The sequence below is a fragment of the Meleagris gallopavo genome, chromosome 1, assembly GCF_905368555.1.
Source record: "Meleagris gallopavo chromosome 1, MGAL_WU_HG_1.1, whole genome shotgun sequence".
Classification (NCBI taxonomy): domain Eukaryota; kingdom Metazoa; phylum Chordata; class Aves; order Galliformes; family Phasianidae; genus Meleagris; species Meleagris gallopavo.
In genome coordinates, this window is record NC_139404.1 from 28,002,346 (window position 1) to 28,013,380 (window position 11,035).

General features: G+C 37.1%; 1 long non-coding RNA gene across 1 annotated transcript in view; it reads right to left on the bottom strand.

Annotated features, from left to right (window-relative positions):
- LOC104909665 (uncharacterized) overlaps window positions 1-11,035 on the bottom strand; it is a 36,063-nt gene extending 25,028 nt beyond the window's left edge. The window contains exons 1-3 of the long non-coding RNA XR_014882056.1: window positions 10,835-11,035; window positions 8,574-8,677; window positions 6,828-6,918 (exon numbers count right to left, since the gene is read on the bottom strand). This is a non-coding gene — a long non-coding RNA (uncharacterized LOC104909665). The remainder of the gene's footprint in view (window positions 1-6,827; window positions 6,919-8,573; window positions 8,678-10,834) is intronic.

Below are 11,035 nucleotides of genomic sequence, written 5' to 3' on the forward strand. Positions count from 1 at the left end.
ACCCTGTTGTATTTGATATATATCAGACAATATATCTTAATAGTAGGTAAGTGAGAAAACATTTGGTACCAATTCTGAGGCAAAAGGCCAGTCAATACATGTATTTGTATGTTTCTATTGTGTGACTTTCCACATTTACTGAAGAAAGACATTTAAGATCCAAGGAAGCTGAACTCTCTGTGCCCTTAGTCTCTATGGCGAACTACCCACAAACAAAAATATTTAATTATGAATATTCTGACTATATATTGAGCAAATGAGATAAAAACACAGAATTCTAAATTACCAAAACTGACTGCATTATTCTTCTCTTTCTCCAGTTTATCAGTTCTTCCGAATACTCCTTTTTAAAAAATTGAGTACAAATATATATATATATATTCCTGACAGAAAATAATTGATTAAGCAGGGGAATGAGTTGTTTACAAACACAGCTGAAAAAATCCATAAAAACAAAGATTCTGTTAGACAAAATGAAAGGATTGGTTTTCATTTTGAAGAAAAACAAGTGAATCAGTGTGGCTGAACTGTCAAGCATTAATTGTTCTAGAAGTCTAATGACAAAGGGGGAGAAGCGCCAGAAATTCACATGATTTATTATCTTCCTACACTTCAGTTTCTAGCAAATGTATAATCCCAGAGAGATTCTCAACCACTTCCTGACAGCCTCTCAGCAATGAATTAATACACAAGGTAATAGAAAATTTAATGTAGAGTATCAGGACTGATTAATGGAAGTCATGTCAGCTGTCAGTCCCTTGCAAACTGATTAGACAAAGCACTCAAGAAATCTTGATGATGCATATTAATATTGCCTGAAAATTTAAAGAGGATCATAAAAAATAACAGTAGATGATGAAAAGTATTCTTTTGATGCTTACCATATATTTATTTGACCAACTGATTTCTGCAAGTAAACCAGGACATGAGTCCTCATAAAATTAATTCTAATTATTTCTATTTGAGTTTTTTAATCTCCACTGTAAATTTTTACTTCCAGGCCTTTGTTTATTACTTTAACTAGAGCATTAAAACACTTAGCAGTTAAGTTTACTGTTGGCAGTAAAGACAAAACAATAGTACTTAAAAATAATTTCATCCACTGTTTAAGAACTGATGCCAGGATAAAATAGTAGAATTCATCAGATGCCAGGACTACTAAGGCTGAACTATTCTGTGTTGAAATAACCCTCTTTAAACGTGATCAAATCAAACTTTTTAGTCATTGATGCATTCTTGGCCTTGAACCACACTTGAGATGTTATGTGAGCAGACAGTATGCCAAGGGAGGATCTTGTAAATGCTTCATAAAGGCAACATACAACATCTCAAACACTCTGGAATTCCCTAAATGCAGAAGTGCCTAGTGCTGGCGTTGTTTGTTAGTTTGTTTGTTTGTTTTGCATTTTCTATAAAGCATCAGTGAATATTTTCCACTGTAGAAGATTTTGGTCACAATACAAAACTTCCATGAACATTATATTGACAAAAATATGGGGACTCAGTTCAACCCTACCATCTGTTGAACAGTCCAAGCATCCAAACTATTAAAGCAGTACCAAGTACTTCCAGTGACATCGCCTGCATTGTAGAACAATATCACCTGATGGTGTTTTCTCCAGGAAAAGTCAATGGGGAAGCATGGAAAGTCAAACCTCAGTGCAACTTCTACCTATGAGCCAAACTGACATAACTGTTCTCTCTCTATATATTCTCTATTTCTCTATATATATATATTTTTTAACTATATTCTATACATAATTCTCCATAGGGCCCAGTATCATACAAGGCAGAGGGCACAGCTGCCACTGACTAGTCCTTGGATCACTTAAGAAAGATATTGTTCAGAATTCAGTAACAAAGAAGCAATAGCTCACCCATTTTCTGAAGATAGGGTCTCCCATGAAAACTCCCAAAGGAGGCAATCTTTAGTTAGACATGCTTCCGCTTTGGCAGCCAGCCCTTAAATGAGATTAGGGAGGGGTGGACCCATGGTTCTCCACAGTCACACAGGTGAACTTCTCACACCTGTGCTCTCAGGGCTGGCTACACCCCTTCACCAGATGCTCAATGTTCAAGCTGTGACCTAATGGTTCCCACAGAGGCCCTTACGGCAGTAATAGAGAACAAAAGATAAATTTAGTGGATCCAGGCATTTTGCAGCCTTTTTCATATCATATTTCCAAATGAAGCACAGCTGAAGTTCATGGGTGTTTTGAGCTTGTAAAGTCACTGCTTCAGTCTAAAAATGTTTCTTGATTTGCCTGGCATTTGTACTTCCCAGATTTGGCCTAGCTCAGCCTTTGAACAGCCAAATCCATAACTTCAGTACTATTCCTACAGAACATTTCCAGGATTGATTGTAGTAGCCCATTTCCAGTCCTTGTTCATCAATCAAATTCCAGATAAGGCAATACAGCCAGCATACATGAAATCACACATGCTCCTAATGCCCGTAGAATGTAGGATCGTTCCAAAATAAATATGCTTGTCAGCCTGCTTCTTGCATGGAATGTCAAGCCTCATTTCTGCCTAACCATCTCTAGAATCTACACTTCTGGAAAATTTGGGAAAGCTTTGAACATAGAGATTGGACCTCAATGAATGAGTGAAAAATTCTCTCGTAGCTGATTTTGCCACATCCTTTATTCATTCAGAGATTTCAATACACTGTTTGTTCTTTTATTCCTTCTTAAAAAGACCACTGTACCACCCCTCAAAGCTATAGTTTATGCATCCAGCTCCAAATTCTTCAATTTCAGGATAGCTCAATTACTGGAGATTCCAAACTAGAGGAAAAGAAATGCTCCAATTAGGAGCTTATTTTCAAGGGAATTTCTCCCATAGAAGGAGATTTTCAGAGGGAAAAATTTCCATGACGGGTACTTTGGGGACATATCTTTTCTGCTTATAGACATTTCAGTCCATAAAGGCTCTGGGACAGACAGATTAGATATCTGCTGTTCCTAGTATCTACATGTCTGCAAAAGCCAGGGAGGTCTCATTTGGGCTCATTTTCTTTGATCATGGTCTATATGAGAGAAGGGAAGGAAATCCTAGGGAGTAAGGTTTGGAGAAAACTGCCAGAATTACATCCATGACGTTTGATTAATTACATTCTCAGGAAGTAACACAGATTCAAATTTATCTACCACACAAAATTAGGGATCAATTTCCAAGCCAACCAGTGCCATATCCCCTGGAGCTGCTAAGATTCATTCCAATAATAAACTGCTGATAGATAAAAGTCCGTAATTGAGTACAGCGAAGAGAACCATCCATGATGCAGGTAAGTTGGTCACAGCTGAATGTTTAGGAGCCATTAAAGGGCCTCAGAAGTCTTGGCATGTCCAAGGCATTCCGTGGGACATGACACATGCATGCAACCAGAGCCCTCTGAGGGCACCCATAGCCCTCAGCGATCAAATAACAGGTGGCAAAGAGCCATTACAGGGCTTAGGTCTATGGTAAATTTAAACATAATTAATCTCTACAAACTTTGTTTCTAGTTCCTCACATCTTTGTGGCTACTAATATCTAATTCTAGCCAAAACACATCCTAAATAAAAATTTCCAAGCACGGTCACAGGTAAACTGGAAATAATTAACACAAAGAGCAGAACAGCCATTAGCCATAGTTGCATCTGCTGATGGATCATCCCTCACTAATTTTAAATATAAAAGTATTTGAGTGTTATAGGCAGGCTATGTTCTGTCACCACAGCTGTCATATTTTGCCAGCACCACCTGACCCCTTCCTGGCTCTCCTTGGCTGTCCTTTGGAAGAAAAGTGACAGATCAAAAGAGTGCAAAGCAGGGTACAGCCAGCTTAGACACCTTACTGTTTTATGATTGATTGGCATTGAGTTTCCTGGAGAAGAATCAGACTCATGCTCGAAGGAGAGTCCTGCTGGTAAAGGAAAAATGGCTGCATACAACCTGGGCCTTTCTGGCCCAAGATATTCTGAGAAAACACCATGCTTTTGAGGCCAATTTGCAGCCCTACAGCTCCTATAAAAAAAAACTGAGCACAAAAGATGAAAGGTTCTTATCTCCTTTGCACAAGGAGTATGCTGTCATCACAGCAGCACTTTCCATGCCCACTGCTGGCAGAGGTAGCAGGACAATGGGTGTAGAACTGCTGTGGGCCAAACTACCCTTGCACATCCAGGCATGTGATATTCCTTACCTAGCACATTAGATGCTCTCAGGGTAATTATGTCAGTGAAACTAAGCAAACACTTCACAACAGAATGAACTCACCCAAGCAATCTATAAAGGATTAGGCAGTTGCCAGCAGATGAACATTTCTCACAGAATAATCATTCTGTTCCTAATCCTCAGCATTGCAGCTTAGGGAAAACCCACAAAACCTTTCAAAACTGAGCATGGGAGCTAAACTTCATAAATCTCCTGGATACAAAAAACAAGGATTCAGCAGAGCTAACAGCTGTACAGCACATTATGTGATTCTGCCTCCTCTCCCCCTACCCCAGAAATGCAATCAACGGCCTGATGTCATTTTCCCTTTCAAAGATACAAACATCTTATCACCTCTCTCCTTTTCTCTTTCTTTCCAAGACGATCTGCCTGCTACACAATCCAATCCAAATAGTTGTTCTTAAATTGTATTTAAAGTCTTCTGCTTTTATTTCAGATCTCAAGAATGCCCAGATGTGTGTCATTTTTCCAATCAAGAAAAGAAATTGGCCTCTACCTACAACCCAAAGCTATTGTTGAGTGTCCATGATTTATTCTATTAATAATATTTTAACATACCTTTAATTAAATATAAGAATTGATATCAACTGGAAAGCAGCAGAATGAGGATGAGGATGACTAGATTTTTATCTGTTTAAAGATATTGCAAGATGAAAATAAAATTCATAGACTGTCTCTTCAGAAGAAGCAGGAACATTTACTATCAAAAATATTTTCTGAAGCCAGAGTGTCCAGGTGCAAATGAGCTCTACAGGCATTTCATTCCTTACTAAGCTGGATACTTGTAATTATTTTACCTTACACTGACTTGATAGTAGGCTGCTATGTTGAAGTAATCTGTCAGAGAATTCAGTACCAATTTTTTTCTTCTCTGCTGCAGTGGTGGAAAAATTTCCATACTGACTATTTCAAAGGAAAGTTGGATTGTAACTAAATAAAATAATTTGGGGGGGGGGGGGGGGGGAGGGGGAAAGGTGAGGAAGGGAAGGGCTGTTAGCCTTGCAAAATGTCAGCTTCTAGAAAAAGCTCTTGCAACTTTCTAGGAAAATACTTTCCAAATAAGAAGTGATAAATATTCAGCTTGTCATGCAATCTTTATTTTTCTTCACAAAGGCTTGGAATTTCTTTAGGTTAAATACCCCAAGCTGTTCTGTTTCTGATCTTGGCCTTTTTATGAACTTCTATCATACTGTGAAGGAATACCTAACAACTTGCATACTGAGGTAATTTTAAGATATCTGTACAAACCAGTGAAAGGGCATAAACACCTTTTACACAGCTGACCTGTAAAAAATTAGCATGTTACAAACTGCAGATGCAATTGGCAGCGTGAACCTCAGTCAATATAAAAAGCTGGAGAGTGCCTAATGAGCTGTATGAGAGCAAGACTTGAGGGGATATGTTAACTAACACAACATCAGCTATGACTCCGCAGTAGGGGCTGACAGGGATGAGCTTGTGGTTCGTGACCAGCTGACTGCTGCCCTGCTGGCTGCTGCAGGCAGCTTCAGCGGCATTTCTGAGCCAGGGGTCAGTGTGCAAGGTAATGAACAGAGCAATGCAAAGCTTGTGCAGCTAAATCTCTGTGCTGCTCTTCTTTCCTTCCTATACTCAGGGAACAGCCTGAAACTTCTGACACTCTCTTGAGCTTAATAGGCACTTCATTTCATCCTTGACAAGATAGCAAGAGACCTCAAGCAGAGTTTTAATTTTATCTTCTGCCTGCTGGCCACTTAGGATGTTTAACCCTCCTGCACCTTCTAATGCAGATGACCGAAGCAGATCACAGTAGCCAAGAAAAACATATAAGGCACTTCTTCATACATATTTTTCATTTACACTCCCCAAAAACAAAACAAACAAACAAACAAACAAAAACAACTCAAAACAGTGAGATTGAAAGTCTTTAAAATAAATAAAGGCAAAGATTATACAAATAGAGTGACATGACTGAGATCTGAAATACACTCAGATTCTTTTAATTTTGCAAAGCTTTGGCTCTGACAATGTTGTTGAATTGCATAGAGCATCCTATAATGCAGGAAATTAAATGGAATTTCAATTAATTTTATTTCATCATCTGCAGCAGATGCACAGGTGTTCTGATACAGAGATTAATACAAATATGTCTAAAAAATGTGTACCATTATCACAGAAACTCATCACAGAAGTTTACTATCTACAGTGGCAACTAAAGGTGGAAATATGTATCTAAATGACAAGGATAAAAGCCAAAGGAACATAGGAACTAAATCATTCTCTCTTGATTAGTGAGATATGACTGCCACTCCTCCATTTCTTCACAGCTTATCTCGGTTTTATTTTATGTCCTTTTATCCTAGTCACCAGAAGACATCGTATTTCTTTCTGAAACTATTTGCCCATTTTTAATATAGAGCTACAAAAATATCCATTAAGAACAATGAAAAGGACAAGAGTTTCTTCAGAGATCATTTAACAAAATTTATAGTATTATGCTATTAGTGGAAATAGGAGAAGTTTGACTTCAGACACGACCCTATTCACTAGATTCTAGAACTGACACCAAAACATGGAAAGCATATCTTTCCTACACAGTGCTACGATACTGAACTTATAATACTTACATGTAAATGAGTTCCAGGTAGATGAACTCAGAGCATTTGTGTATTTCTTTTTTATCTTCTGAAGGGTCATTTTGATACCTTGCATTGTGCTCTAAAAGTAAAAATTACATTTATTGACGTAAAGCACATCAGAAAAGCCATCTTTTCTCTTTTTTGTTCCTTTTCCCACTATAAAACCACTTACAGCAAAGTCTGCTATCTGATCCACCAGGAACAAGTGAGCTCTGCTGGGAGTTCAGCATATCCATGGGGAACAGAGCATCATTCAAAATTGGTTACGCAATCCTCAAAGGAGGATCCTGACCACAAACAGTAATTACAGAGTTTTCCTAGTTGTTTATGTTTAAACCAGTTTTCTCAGCTTTCCCAAATTTTCCATCCTGGACTACTTTCTGTGTTCTCTCTTGGATGTATTTGTCCATGTAAGGTCATACCTTTACTGTTTTTTGGAACACGTATGCAGTTTGCCAGTTGTCCTGAATTCTAAACACAGTCCACCATACTTCTTCCAGCTGCCTGAGGTTTACAATTTACACATAAATTAAATATATATTTTTAATAGTATCATTAATTGAAGTAGTAACTGATGATTGAAAATCCATGTAGGACATACTTTTCAATATTTTTCACTTGACCATGAACTTTTATGTTTACTTCTCCAGTCCTTTCTTCATGTCATTGCAACTTCCTCAAGACAGGTTTTGCCTAAGTTTTTTTAGAGAATGGGAAATGGCAGAGCCAACCAGACTACTAAGTCTGCAGATAGAGAAATTAATCAACAAAACCCACTATACTTTATGGAAATAAATGTAGTTGATGTGACATGATTTTTATTTATTTTTTTTTACTACATTCAAAGGCGAGTAATATGTTTGCCTTTTCTTGAATGCCATGCTTTCTGATTAAGTTTGCAAATTAACAGCTAATAGCTCTAATATTGTTTCTATTTGTTGTTGAGGTCTCTTGAATAAGTTTCAAGTCCATTTACTGTAAAGATGCTAACCCACCCAAAAATTCAAATGCAATTTTTTCCACTGGTCTGCTCTACTGTTCTTCCTGTCACTGGTGTTAATGGTGTAGATTAACCACCTAGTCAAAGCACGTGCAATGCAAGGGCCAAAACAGGCTGTATGCCAGCCTCTGTCCATCTTTCTATTACCTGCCACTAGCAATAATAATAATAAATAGTGGTCTTCACCTTAATACTAATGTACTCGTAAAATATCTTCTTGTTTCGTTTTACACTTCTGCTATTTGTATTTCAGTTTCTACACTCCTGGTGCTATACATACAAATTCTCCCCATTCCCAGTACCAGACTGTCTGACTCGGTACCAGCAAGTCCACATGATTTAGTGAACTTGTTTCCTCATCCTTTCTGCAGACACAGCTCACGTTTCTTTCTAAAATTGCTAACTCTCTTGAAATCTTTTTTCCTTGACCTTCCTTCTGTAGAAAGGCTATGATCTAGCTTTTTGAAGTCTGCCCATTTTCTTTCTTCTTTTGTCTTCTGTCCTTTCATTACAAAGAATCATGCCTCTTATATTTACATTATCATTTCATTGTTCTCTATTCTTGATTATCAAGTATAATGACTTTTAATTACTTTAAGTTTCAGTGTTAAGAAATTGCTTCAGCACATTGTGAGAACTTTGTGTACAATTAGGCTACATCTACAGCTCAGCTGATATCCTACAGCCTTCAATCTCATTACACATTTCCTTGCAGGTATCCAAGAATGCCATACTCATTGTTGTTGGAGGCCCTCCTAGGGCCCAGGGTAGTCTATCTGATGATATCCATCATCCAGTATTGCGGTGAGAACACATGCAGCCTTAGAAGTTTCTATGCCTGAAAAAAAAAAAAGACCAAAGATACTCCGTGTTTTCTCCCTGAATTATACACCATGCCATCTCAAAACTACCAATTTCAAATAACTTATAGTAAATTTACCCTCTCACTTGACATGGAAGCCTGTCCTATCTAACAGGGTAGAAGCAATCTGCATATCCAGTGTCTTCCTTCCCCAAGAGAAGTACCACTCTCACTCCATCTGCTTTATCGCCTTAAAATGATCATCACAGGCAACATTTATATGGACAATTTTCTGGTTCTTTTTGTTGTTTGCAGTGACTTCCATTAGTGCGTGTCTATGTTTCTGTCTCCTCTTTCTCCACATACTCTTAATCACAAAGTAATAATTTTTCCTTCTTTTATCAGTCCAATTTTCCTGAGCCAGCTATACCCTTGTATATCAACATCGCAGCCATGTGAGTTATTCTCTAGAGTCTCTATCATTCCAATTAAGTAATAATTTTAATTATGTGCTGTGATTTCCCTGCCTGCTCTTCCTAGAGACACGATGCTGAACACGTGCATCAATAAAGCCTTCTGTTCAATTGTTCAGTATTTAACTTCTCTAATTGTATTACATTTTTGCATTGCCCTTGCCAGGTACTGATGTCTACACTGCAAACTCATGGGTTATTTCTAGCCCCCTCAAATATCCCTGAATGAGAAAACAACATTGCAACTTAATAAAAATTATATTTTAAGGTGACATCCTTTTAAAAGATGGGCTTTTTAGTATTTTCTGTAAATAACAGAACACAGACTTGTATAGAACTACCTGAAAATTTTGTTTATTCAAAATAAGTGGCTACATGTCTACTTCAATGCAGTAGTCATTCAAAGTGTTAAACACACTTTCTTGAACAGGAAACAATATTGTATTGAGAGGCTAGGGGGAAGGCTGATGCTCAGTTTGTTGAATTTCTTATTGATTTCCACGGTGCTATATTGATTTACACCATTCAATTGCTCTTTCTAGGTTTCTACTGCCCTCTTTGCATCCAATTTCCAGGTATTCAGACAAACACTTTAAGTCAGAATATATTCTTTAAGCAGTAATCTCTTTGGTGTCCACTAGTGCTTGAATACTAGATAATGTTTCAGAATAGGACACTGATATAACTCTCTTTTGATTCTTTTTATTTAATTTTTGACCACACACTGCTTTCTGACAAAGGTATCCTCTCTGCACATTTTGTTTTGAATTTTTAGCTGTAGGATTTTCCCTTAAAATAAACCACTACTATATTGAGAAAAATTCTGTAAGTAGTAGTTTCACATGAAACATGGCAAAAGACAGTAACTGAACGCCTTGAGACAAATTCTGCTATCATTCTTTTTCAGTGAAGTTGGATCACTACACAAAAAAAAAAAAAAAAAAAAAAAAAAAAAAAAAAAGATTTACAACCTCAAGACAAGTACCAAAAAGGGGTTATGTCAAACTGAGAAAGATTAACAAAAAGATGAAGGGCAGGTTTGATGTTTCTGAAGTGCCACTTGAACTGTTACTGATGCCACTGGGGCTGTAGGGGGCTACTATGAGAAGTGCAAGTCAGCAATAATGTACTAGCATGTAGATTGCACTACCAATTTTTATTACATGAAAATACACATTCGTATTATTTTGACTTGTGTGTTTTCTACACTGATTCCAACTATATACCATAAGCAGTCTTCTGTGATGCAAACTATCAGTGTTACTCTCTCTTCTATCTCCATGTCTTAAAACATTGTGCAAATTACAATAACCCAGATTTTCACACAATGAAATAATCTTATTAGTTGATTCTCCATAGGGATTATTTATTCTGCCTTTTTTTCCAGGTCTTGAAATAATGTAAGCAGTAATTTTTCTCCACTTTTCTTCCATTGAAAAACAAAATATATATATATGTTTTTATCAAGAGGCACTGAGATCCATGAAAAATCCACAGAAAAATCTTTTTTAAGGAATGCATGTTATTTATTCAGTTTTCAGATTCAGATACACATCAGCTATTCAAATTTTGCTACTTCATACTGATCAGTCCCTTTTAGAAGGCTCTCTAATCTGTGCAGCTATTAAGCATAAAAGGATTTACATCAATGAAGCCTAACACCAAGAAGGAAAGTACATATAGTAAATCCTATTATAGCTAAAGAGATGGGTTGCCTTACCTTGTTTACTTTTTAATTCTCCTTCAGTAGGAACAACAATTTTGCTCTTTTTTTGGTGCTTCTTTTTTTTCTTGTTTGTCATTTTTGCTGTTTGAAATGAAGGTGAACGGTTTCCCTTTGAAATGGATGAGTAGGAATCTCAGGAAGTTCAGCTAATGTGAACAAATACCAAGACCAGCACCTAGGAGGAAACATCTACAT